Below are 11,765 nucleotides of genomic sequence, written 5' to 3' on the forward strand. Positions count from 1 at the left end.
TGTACACTGACTGGCAAGTGTTGCATGTGAGTTCATATCGTCCTGATATGTTAAAATTATCCATGGGTGTTTCTTGTGTCTTGATCTTTTTCTGTGTGGTGATCTCCGTCCTGCATCCAATTTGGAGTCCCTGTTTCTTTAATATGTTGCCTATTCTGTGAACAATCTTGTTATTGTAGGTGAGTATGCCCCATGTCGTTTTGTGTGTGTGTTGTTGCTCTGTTATGTCTTGTGTGTGGTCATTGTCTCTGTTTTGTGTTGTTCTGTGCTGGGTGAGGATTTGTGTGTGTGTGGTGTGTTCATTTTTGTACCGTTTGCATATTTTTTATTTAACTTGTCTACCACATGGGTAGTATAACCATTTTCTACTGCTATTTGTTTTATTGTGTTTAGTTCTTGTGTGTAGTTCTGTTTGTTCATGGGTGTTCTGTTTAATGTGTGGAGCATGAATCTGACGGTTGCATGCTTATGTGTAAATGGGTGGTTTGATAGGTTCTGAATGGTGGTGCTTGTGGTTGTCGGTTTCCTGAATATTGTGAAGTTGTGTTTTTTTTTTTTTTTTTTTTTTTTTTTTGTATGGTGAGATCTAGAACGTGCAGTATGTTGTTAGTTTCTGTTTCTAATGTGAAGTTAATTTTTGGGTGTAAGTGGTTTATTTCATTGTGTAGCTGTTCTATGTGTGTATGTGGTTCATCAATCAGGCATATTATGTCATCGACATAACAAAATGAGACGTATAAGTGTTTAGTAATATATTCTCCTTCACTATCTACAACAGTTCGCCCACGCTGGGATAACTTTACGATTCCATGACAGTAGAAATAGCGTGGTTTTGAAGCGAAGAACTGGTCGAGTCACGTTCGGAACGCATTTTCATCTGGAAAGAAAGTTCCTTGAAGGTTCTTTGACAGAGAACGGAAAAGGTAAAAATGTGAGAGCGCAAGATCAGGAGCATAACATGAATTCGGAATGATTTCCGAACCCAAGTCATAGTGTTTTTTTGTCAGTCCAGCAGAATACTGAAGGGCGTTATCGTGGAGCAGCGTCAGTTAACGCTGTCTTCCTGTTCGTGGTTCTCAGACTACGTCTGCAAGCAGTGAGGGTTACACATGGGGAAAGCAATTTGTAGTACAGTAAGTCGTCGCTGTTTCACCAGATGCATAACATCACATTTTGTGGATGCGAGCAGGTCTTTTAGGGGAAGCTGCTGCTTTGTTTGGGCTCGGACATTCCTTTCTTTTGCTTACATTAGCATAAAGACACCATTTGTCGTCACCAGCAACGATACACGATAGCCATGGACGGTGCTGTTCTCTAACCAGCTGCTGACGAGCCAGCAGAGACGCACAAACGGCCAGCAGCAGGTCTTTGTGATTTTGGTTTAGAGCATGCGGTAACCCATGTACCTGAATTTTGTGCCTTTCTCATTGCATGCAAATATCACACGATGCTGGAATGATCACAGTTCATCTCTGTCCAGTGGAATTATCCAAATACACGGCACAAATGTTTCTGGCTGTCTCTGCTGCTGTCACCAAACTATCGAACCGAGACGGAAGGATATGTCGAAAATGTTCGAAATTCTCACTTTGGCACTCCGTTTTCTGGTGTTCATAGCTCAACTCACTGTGTCCAAATGACAAAATGACAATATGTGGATTCAAATAATAACAGTGAACTGCAAAAGAGAAATGATGATCTATAAATAAACTCATAGCAACTGGAGTATCATCATGAGAAACAAAACCGCTACTAACTCATGCAGCAACCGAATAAGTAGAGGAATCCAATCCGGTGCTATGTGTATCTAATACATGAAATTATTACTGAACGATCTCCGAAATTTTTTCCATGCATTTCGAGCTCATCTTGTATACACTGTAGCATCAATAATAAAAGATTCCAATGGCAGGCAGTACATGGATCCTCAACTACACACAAATGTGTGGACGTCCAGCTGAGTCGATTTGTCCATCTAGTACCAAAAATAAGAAAATGCATACTGAGACGCTCTGCTAAACCCTCAGGACAGGACAGACAGTTTAATTTGTGGAAAGGGGCCAAAATAAGCGGCTGTCAGTTACACTCGATCAAACTACTTTATTGATGTGACCAAACATTAAAAGAGCCATGAAATAAAAAAAATTAATTTTTGGAACTTAATTACCTCCTGAACGTGCCATGCAATCTCATGCGTTCAGGGCAAGAACACTTTCATTTAAAATCTGCTGAAAACCAATAACTTAAGACTCAAACCAAAATGAGATATCTAAATGGCAGAAGGCCTTATCTTAAATCAGTTATTTCAATTAGGCTGAGGGCCCATTCAACCTCACACCTTAAGAGGAAAACTACTGTAATTTAAAAAAGATCAGCCGAAGGCCCATCTCTTAAGACTCGAACCAAAATTAAATTTTTAAAAGGCAAAAGACATTATCTTAAGACAGTTCTTTAATTAGGCTGAATGTCCGAACAACATTACGCCTTAAGGCCAAAACAACCTTGATTTAAAAATCAACTGGAAGCCATACAAATACAAACACCAAGAACAAATAAGAAAAAGCAGTACACCCAATGGTGCTCAGAAGCTTGCGAGGGTCGGCCACGAATTCAAACACTAACGCTCGCTTAGTTGAAACAGGCAGTCGGCCCTACCATTCTCGATCCGACGACAACCCAACCGTCAGACAGTCAGTGGACCCACCGACAAGATAACTTATGCTCCACCCGACCAGCACACAACAGGGAGCTCAATGATACAACGTAGAAAGTATTGGCGCTTTGAGCTGTCTAACTATACACCGCGCTGGACAGCGACAGCACGATGACGAAAATAAATTGCCTGAATTTACGTCAACAGCCAGGGCAGGTAACCGGAACGTTAATGGTCACAAGGCAGAAGATTCCGCTGGTGCACTTCAATTCAAAGTAACCAAGTACAGTTAAACTGCACCCGAGGGTGGCTAAAATTTGCCAACTTGAAAACACACGTTGTTCCTCGCGGGCATGTCACAACAGCCGACAACGAAATCCAAACGACACAATGTGAACAGTCGTGACCTGCTGGTAGATTAAGTCAAAACTCAACTATCGGACCTTGTAGCAGTGGGAACAGCACCACACACACTCCGACACCGCGTGGACGCCGCCAGCGGCCTCGGCCAAACTACACGCTGCGGAGATTTCCTCGCCGCTCCGCGCCAACCGACCAACGTCCCAGGTCCGGACGGTGAAAGTACCAAATATACGTAGGCCGATGAGATGACCAACCGAACGACCAACCAACGGTAGCCCCGCTTCAATCCCCCTTTGTCGGATAATTCTTGTGTGTCGCCAGCGGTCGACGAGAACTGGCTGTCGGCGCCTCACCGGCGCTCCGTCCCCGACTTCACTGCTGCTGCGTCCCGACTGCACGGCTGGTCCGTCCCGAACTGACTGCCAGACACACGACGACCCAGAAATACTATCGGTCACTCCAGAGATGGTACGACACTGCACTTAGCTATACGCGCTGCTGCTGCCACTCATTGGCAAGTAAGGCAGGAAGTTAGTGACGCCAGCCACGGCTGGTCCTTCCCGAACTGACAGCCAGACACACGACGACCCGGAAATACTATCGGTTACTCCAGAGATGGTACGACAGTGCACTTAGCGATACGCGCTGCTGCTGCCGCTCATGGGCAAGTAAGGCAGGAAGTTAGTGAAGCCAGTGAATAGAATAAGAAAACGAGGCGGCAGTATCGTAATAGAAGATGACAAATAGTAAATGGAATAAACGCGAGCCATGCACGGCTCACATACAAACACACATAAATAAATTAAATGCCGACACTGAAACTTTAATTTAAAAAACACATACACATTCTGAATCTTATACGATCTTACAACTGATTAATTATTTGATATAGACAGTTTCTCGTTGACGCGACGGTGAGCCACGTAACAGCATCTTCTAAACACGGCTGGTAGAACGATTTGAATCAATCTTACAATCGATTAACTTCTCATTGTCGGTACTGATAGCCATGTAGAAGTTGTCAAAGGACATCATATTCACCGTTCACTGTGGAAATTATGTATTTCACAACTTCAATTTTGGCCGTAGCTGCGATTGGGAGATAAATAATTTTTACAGTCATCGGCGAATATGATGCCCTTCGAAAAATAGCGACACGCAGAATTGACTATTAAAGGGTGTATTGTTTCGGGAACCATGACCGACGCTTAACGCCAACAAGGCATGGTGGTGACACCCGTTACTGTATCAGTCCAAAGTGAATCATGGTCTGTGTATATGGCCGTTGTCCACTAACCAAGGCAGCAGGAACACTTCTGGACTCCAGAATATGATCCGTCTGAGCACAGGCAGAGCAGAATTGACACTCTCCAGTAGGTGAAGGGTTGGTCTGCTATGGAGACATCTGTTCTGCAGACAAGATGAACGACGACCAGGCTCTCAGGTACAAGTTACCATGCGCGACGCTACGAAACAGCCAAACCTCACTAGAGGATGTAATCTGCACCTTCGCTTAAATCGCTTGCTGATCCACCAAGGCACCTCTACTCGTGACGCTAGGTTAACAGTAGCTAAACAACACTAAGCGATTATGCGAGCACAGATATTGGTATAACCCTACGCATCGTTCACACTCATACCAGTGCACAGAAATGCTAAGTCATTCTCCATGTTATTACGACTGTCTGACGACCAGTATTTCTCAGATCAACAGCATCGTTAGCGTATAATCTAATGCTGCTGATAATCCAATTTCATAAATCGCTTGTGTGTATTAACAACATTAGTCGTCCTATTATGCTTTAGTGAGCCATAGTCGACATTACGTTTGTTTCTATCGAACACTCCCCACCAAAAATTCTTCGAGCCTCACCCATATCCGCGCAGTTAGTCGGGCTATTAGTTGGCAATGTAGCGTAGCGTCAAACATTTTTTTGTAAATATTACCTCTTCACTAGCCTCTACTGCTTGTTAGTCCTTGAATGAGAAACAAACCAGCTTTAATTCACAGTAGCAATTTTTGAATCTGAATCCGCGCTGACTCTTCAAGAGAATCTTCTATCGACCTAGAATACTCCAAATGTCTGCATAAAGATGGGGAACTACGCAGTATATTTGGAGAAGGTGATCGACTGTGATATGTTACACTCACACAAACGTTCTTTTCTGGGATCTACACTGCGGTCACAAACTTCGTGGCATACTGTACCGGTCCTAGTGCAAGGAACTCTACATGACATGGACTCAACAAGTCCTTGAAAGTAGCCTGCAGAAATTCTGAACCATGCTGCAACTACAATTGTCCATAATGTCGAAAGTGTTGCCGGTGCTGAATTTTGTTCGCGAAATGATGATTTTCCAGTTTATTTATTTCTTTTTTTTTTAGACTTCTGACTGGTTTGATGCGGCCGGTCACCAATTCCGTCCCACTGCCAACCTCTGCAACTTACGTCCTCAATTATTTGCTGGATTCTTACAATTTTTGTTTTCCTCTACAGCTTTTCCTCTCTACACGTCCCTCTAGTACCAAGGAAGTTATTCTCTAAAGTCTTAACATATGTCCTACCATTCTGTCCCTCTCATCTTGTTCGTGTTTTCCAAACATTCCTTTCCTCTCCTATTGTGTGCAGTACCTTCCTATTGCTTACCTCGTCTGCCCACCTCCTTTTCAGTATTCGTCTGTAGCACCACATGTCAGATTCTTAGATTGTTTTTTGTTTCGGTTTTCTCACAGTCCATGTTTCTCTGCCATACAATACTTTGCTCCTAATGTGCATTCTCAGACATTTTGTCCTCAAATTAATGTCTGTGTTCGATACTAGTAGAGTTCTCTGTGCCAGGAATAACCTTTTTGCCAGTGCTAATCTGCTTTTAATGTCTTCTTGCTCCGTCCGTCAAGGGCTATTTAACGCCTGGGCACCAGTGTTCCGTAACTTCATCTAATTAGTGACCATTAATCCTGATGTTAAGTTTCTCGCTGTTCACATTTCTGCTACTTCTTAATTTCGTCTTTTTTCGATTTACTCTCAATCAGTATTCTGTACTCAGTGGACAGTTTTTTTCATTCAGCAACTCTTGTAATTCTACTTCAGTTTCACTGAGGATAGCAATTTCCTCAGCGAATATTATCACTGATATCCTTCCACACTGAATATTAACTCTACTCTTGATATTTTCATTTGCTTCGATTATTGTTTTTTGATATAAAGACTGAACAGTAGGGGCGAAATACTACATCCCTGCCTTACGCCCTTTTTAATGCGAGCAATTTGTTCTTTATCTTTCAGTCTCCTTACTCCCTCTTGGCTCTTGTACATTCTGTGTAGTACCCGCCATTCCCTATAGCTGATCTCTATTTTAATCAGGATTTCGAACAGCTGGCGCCGTTTTAAATTCTCCGAAGCTTTTAAAAGGTCGACAGACCTTATGAATCTTTCTTGATTTTTCTTTAGTCTTGTTTTCATTATCAACCGCAACGTCAGAATTGCCTCTCTGGTTTCTTAACTTTCCCTAAAGTCAAACTGATCGTCATCTAACACATCCTCAACTTTCTTTTCTGTTCTTCTCTATATTATTCTTGTCAGCAGCTCGGATGCATTTGCTGTTAAGCTGATTGTGCGATAATTTTCGTACTTGTCAGCTCTTTCTGTCTTCTGAATGGTGTGGATGATGTATTTCTGAAAGTCAGATGGTATGTGGCCAGATTCATACATTCTACATACCAACATCCAACATGAATACTAGTTTTGCTGCCACACTCAATTTAGAAATTCTGCCAGGAATATTATCTATCGCTCTTGGCTTATTTGATCTTAAGTCTAGTAACTGTCTTTTATGAAACTTCCTAGCAGATGAAAACTGTGTGCCCGACCGAGACTCGAACTCGGGACCTTTACCTTTGGCGGGCAAATGCTCTACCATCTGAGCTACCGAAGCACGACGCACGCCCGGTACTCACAGCTTTACTTCTGCCAGTATCTCGTCTCTTACCTTCCAAACTTTACAGAAGCTCTCCTGCGAACCTTGCAGAACTAGCACTCCTGAAAGAAAGGATATTGCGGAGACATGGCTTAGCCACAGCCTGGGGGATGTTTCCAGAATGAGATTTTCACTCTGCAGCGGAGTGTGCGCTGATATGAAACTTCCGCAATATCCTTTCTTTCAGGAGTGCTAGTTCTGCAAGGTTCGCAGGAGAGCTTCTGTAAAGTTTGGAAGGTAGGAGACGAGATACTGGCAGAAGTGAAGCTGTGAGTACCGGGCATGAGTCGTGCTTCCGTAGCTCAGATGGTAGAGCACTTGCACGCGAAAGGCAAAGGTCCCGAGTTCGAGTCTCGGTCGGCCACACAGCTTTAATCTGCCAGGAAGTTTCATATGAGCGCACACTCCGCTGCAGAGTGAAAATCTCATTCTGGAACTCTCTTTTAAATGCTGATTCAATTCTGATTCTAATACTGGATCCTCCTCCTCTTCCCTATCGACTCCTGTTTCTTCTTCAATCACCTCAGACAAGTCTTCGCCATCACAGAGGCCTCCAACGTACTCTTTCCAAGTGTTCTCTCCATTGCATTCAACAGTGGAATTCTCATTCACTCTTAATATTACCACCGTTGCTAGTAAAGTCACCGAATGTTGTTTCGACTTTCCGATACGATGAGCGGGTCCTATCCGACAGTCGTACCTTTCTAGATTTCTTCACATTTTTCATGTAGAAATTTCGCCTTGACTTCGATGCACTCCCTATTTATTTATTTCCTTAGTACTTGTATTATGAACATTTCTGAAATTTTTGTACGCCCTTCTTTCTTCGGTCAACTGAAGTATTTCTTCTGTTGCCCGTGGTTTCTTCGCTACCTTCTTTCTACGTAAGTTTTCATTTCAAACTTCTGTAATTTCCATTTTAGAGATGCCCATTCCACTTCAACCGAACAAGCTAATGAGATATTTCTAATTGCAGTATCTATAGCCTTAGAGAACTTCAAGCGTATATCGTCCTTCCTTAGTATTTTCGTAAGCCACTTCTTTGCGTATTGATTCTACCTGACTAATGTCTTGAACTTCAGCCTACTCTTCTTCACTACTGTATTCTGACCTGAGTCTTGTATTTGGCCGGCCGCAGTGGCCATGCGGTTCTAGCGCTGCAGTCTGGAACGGCGAGACCGCTACGGTCGCAGGTTCAAATCCTGCCTCGGGCATGGATGTGTGTGATGTGCTTAGGTTAGTTAGGTTTAACTATTTCTGAGTTCTAGGGGACTAATGACCTCAGCAGTTGAGTCCCATAGTGCTCAGAGCCATATGAACCATTTTTTTTTCTTGCATTTGCTCCTGGGTACGCCTTACAGTCCAGTGTCTGATTCCAGGAGATCTGCCTCACCACGACGTGATCTAACGAAAATCTTCCCGTATCCACCGATCCTTTCCAAATTTACCTCCTCGTCTCGTGATTCTTGAATGGGGCATTCGTTATTACTAGCTGATATTTATTGCAGAACTCAGTCGTTCTTCTCTCTCAGTCCTAATACCAAGCCCATATTCCCCTGTAACCGTTTCTTCTACTAGTTCCCTACAACAGCACTTGAGTCCTCCAAGTCTGTTAGATTTTCATTTCGCTTTGCGTACTGAATTATCCGTTCAGTATCCTCATGTACATTCTTTACCCCTTCATCTTCGGACTGGGACGCCGGCATGTATTCCTGAACCATTGTTGGTGTTGTTGGTTTTTAGTCTGTTCTGATGAGAACAACCCTATTACTGAACTGTTCAGAGTAACACGCTCTCTGCTCTACCTTCGTATCGTACTTCCATTAATCCATCCTCTATTGCTCTTGGTATTACCCTAAACCCATCTGACCAGTAGGCCTTGTCTCCTTTTCATTTCGTCCACTGACCCCCACTGTATCTACACTGAATATTTGCATTTCCCTCTTCAGATTTTCTAATTGCCCTATCGCCTGCAAGCTTCTGACATACCATGCCTCGACTCGTGGAACATTAGCCTTTCGTTGGTTATCCCATCTCTTTCTCGTGGGCACCTCTCTCTTGGCACTCCTCTCCCGGAAATCAGAATGAGAGACTATTCCAGAATCTTTTTCCAATGGATAGATTATCATGACACTTTTTCAATTACAGGCCACATTTCCTGTGGATACGCATTATCACTAAAAGTAATAACAGTTAAAGTCTTGACCATGGCTGCGTGGTGAGCGACCATTTAAAAGCAAAATTAAAGCAATATCAGATCTTGGTACAAAAAAAGAAGTCTTGTGACTTAGTTTGCGGCACTGCAATGGGCGCCTTCATCAGATGTGAATCACACAAGCTGGCCTATAACATAATTAGGAAATTATAGGAAAAAATATTTCTAAAGTGTAGCTACTAACTATCAGTACAAAAAAGTAACAGTACTTACATGTCACGTACAAAACTACATATCAAGCTAATTATGTTTAATTAAAGCATCAGGAGATTTGCATCCGGGAGCGAATTTATATACCCTCATTTCACAAGGAAAAGGTGGACACCATACTAGGTAAAAGAAGCCACAATCCCTAGAACAAGGTCTCATCGAACGTTCATCTACAGGCTGAAAAATGAAATATTAAATGTATTGAAAAAAAAGAAACAACGTAATTCATTAATGTCTATATTTTAAGATCACGCTGAGGAAAATACATATGTATGAAGTATTGGCACGGGAAGGAACGTTTAGAGAACTTTCAGAGAGCAGAAAAAATTACTACCAGCAGAAATGGAATTAAATGGTCACGATCGATTGATTCGGGAACGCTATTGCCAACAGGGGTGCGTAATGACAGGGACGGAGTGACGAGCAGAACAATGGCCTCGGTGGAGTGGCAGCTAGCGGGGTGGACTGCAAGACAGTTCAGACGACTCCGCAACTTCCGGCTCGGGGAACGCTGGCAGCGGAAATGAAATCTGGGCAGCCGGACTGCTGGCGGTAGGGCGGGCGGATGCTGCCGTAAAAAGCGACGGAAACAACACTGCCGGCCGGAGCGCCGTCGGGAGATGGGAGACGCGAGATGAGACCTGGCAGGAGGGTGTGCCTGTAGGCCAGGCACGTGACCCGATAGAAGCAAGACGCGCCAAGTCTTTGCGACGGGAGCCTTAAGTCGTATGAGGACTCATTCAGTGTTTGTTGGTGCTCTCCGAATACAGTGGAACCAGGAGTTTTGAAAATGCCTACAAGGCTCACCTTTCCAAATACACTGGCGGAAAAAAAATCGCAACAGCAAGAAGGAGTTGTACGGGGTGCATTCAAGTTCTAAGGCCTCCGATTTTTTTTCTAATTAACTACTCACCCGAAATCGATGAAACTGGCGTTACTTCTCGACGTAATCGCCCTGCAGACGTACACGTTTTTCACAACGCTGACGCCATGATTCCATGGCAGCGGCGAAGTCTTCTTTAGGAGTCTGTTTTGACCACTGGAAAATCGTTGAGGGAACAGCAGCACGGCTGGTGAATGTGCGGCACGGAGTGTGTCTTTCATTGTTGGAAAAAGCCAAAAGTCACTAGGAGCCAGGTCAGGTGAGTAGGGAGCATGACGAATCACTTCAAAGTTGTTATCACGAAGAAACTGTTGCGTAACGTTAGCTTGATGTGCGGGTGCGTTGTCTTGGTAAGACAGCATACGCGCAGCCCTTCCCGGACGTTTTTGTTGCAGTGCAGGAAAGAATTTGCTCTTCAAAACATTTTCGCAGGATGCACCTGTTACCGTAATGCCCTTTGGAACGCAATGGGTAAGGATTACGCCCTCGCTGTCCCAGAACATGGACACCATAATTTTTTCAGCATTGGCGGTTACCCGACGTTTTTTTGGTGGTGGTGAATCTGTGTGCTTCCATTGAGCTGACTGGCGCTTTGTTTCTGGATTGAAAAATGACATCCACGGCTCATCAATTGTCACAACCGACGAAAAGAAAGTCCCATTCATGCTATCGTTGCGCGTCAACATTGCTTGGCACCATGCCACATGGGCAGCCATGTGGTCGCCCGTCAGCATTCGTGGCACCCACCTGGATCACATTTTTCGCATATTCAGCTCGTCATGCAGCACTGTGTGCACAGAACCCACAGAAATGCCAACTCTGGAGGCGATCTGTTCAACAGTCATTCGGCGATCACCCAAAACAATTCTCTCCACTTTCTCGATCATGTCGTCAGACCGGCTTGTGCGAGCCCGAGGTTGTTTCGGTTTGTTGTCACACGATGTTCTGCCTTCATTAAACTGTCGCACCCACGAACGCACTTTCGACACATCCGTAACTCTATCACCACATGTCTCCTTCAACTGTCGATGAATTTCAATTGGTTTCACACCTCGCAAAATCAGAAAACGAGTGACTGCACGCTGTTCAAGTAAGGAAAACGTCGCCATTTTAAGTATTTAAAACAGTTATCATTCTCGCCACTGGCGGTAAAATTCCATCTTCTGTACGGTGCTGCCATCTCTGGGACGTATTGACAATGAACGCGGCCTCATTTTAAAACAATGCGCATGTTTCTATCTCTTTCCAGTCCGGAGAAAATAAATCGGAGGCCTTAGAACTTGAATGCACTTCGTACGACGTAAACCAAACTTGGTAGGCGTGTTTCTACATCTAAAAGATTATATCTGTTCAAATTTCGCACCACTCTGACAACAGAGGTGGAACTAGCCTTGTTATGACGATGCAAAACATGTTTCTTTTAAATACAAGCTGTAACGGTCGTGAGCATTAGTTACCTTTGA

Source organism: Schistocerca piceifrons, chromosome 5, assembly GCF_021461385.2.
Source record: "Schistocerca piceifrons isolate TAMUIC-IGC-003096 chromosome 5, iqSchPice1.1, whole genome shotgun sequence".
NCBI classification, from domain to species: Eukaryota; Metazoa; Arthropoda; class Insecta; order Orthoptera; family Acrididae; genus Schistocerca; species Schistocerca piceifrons.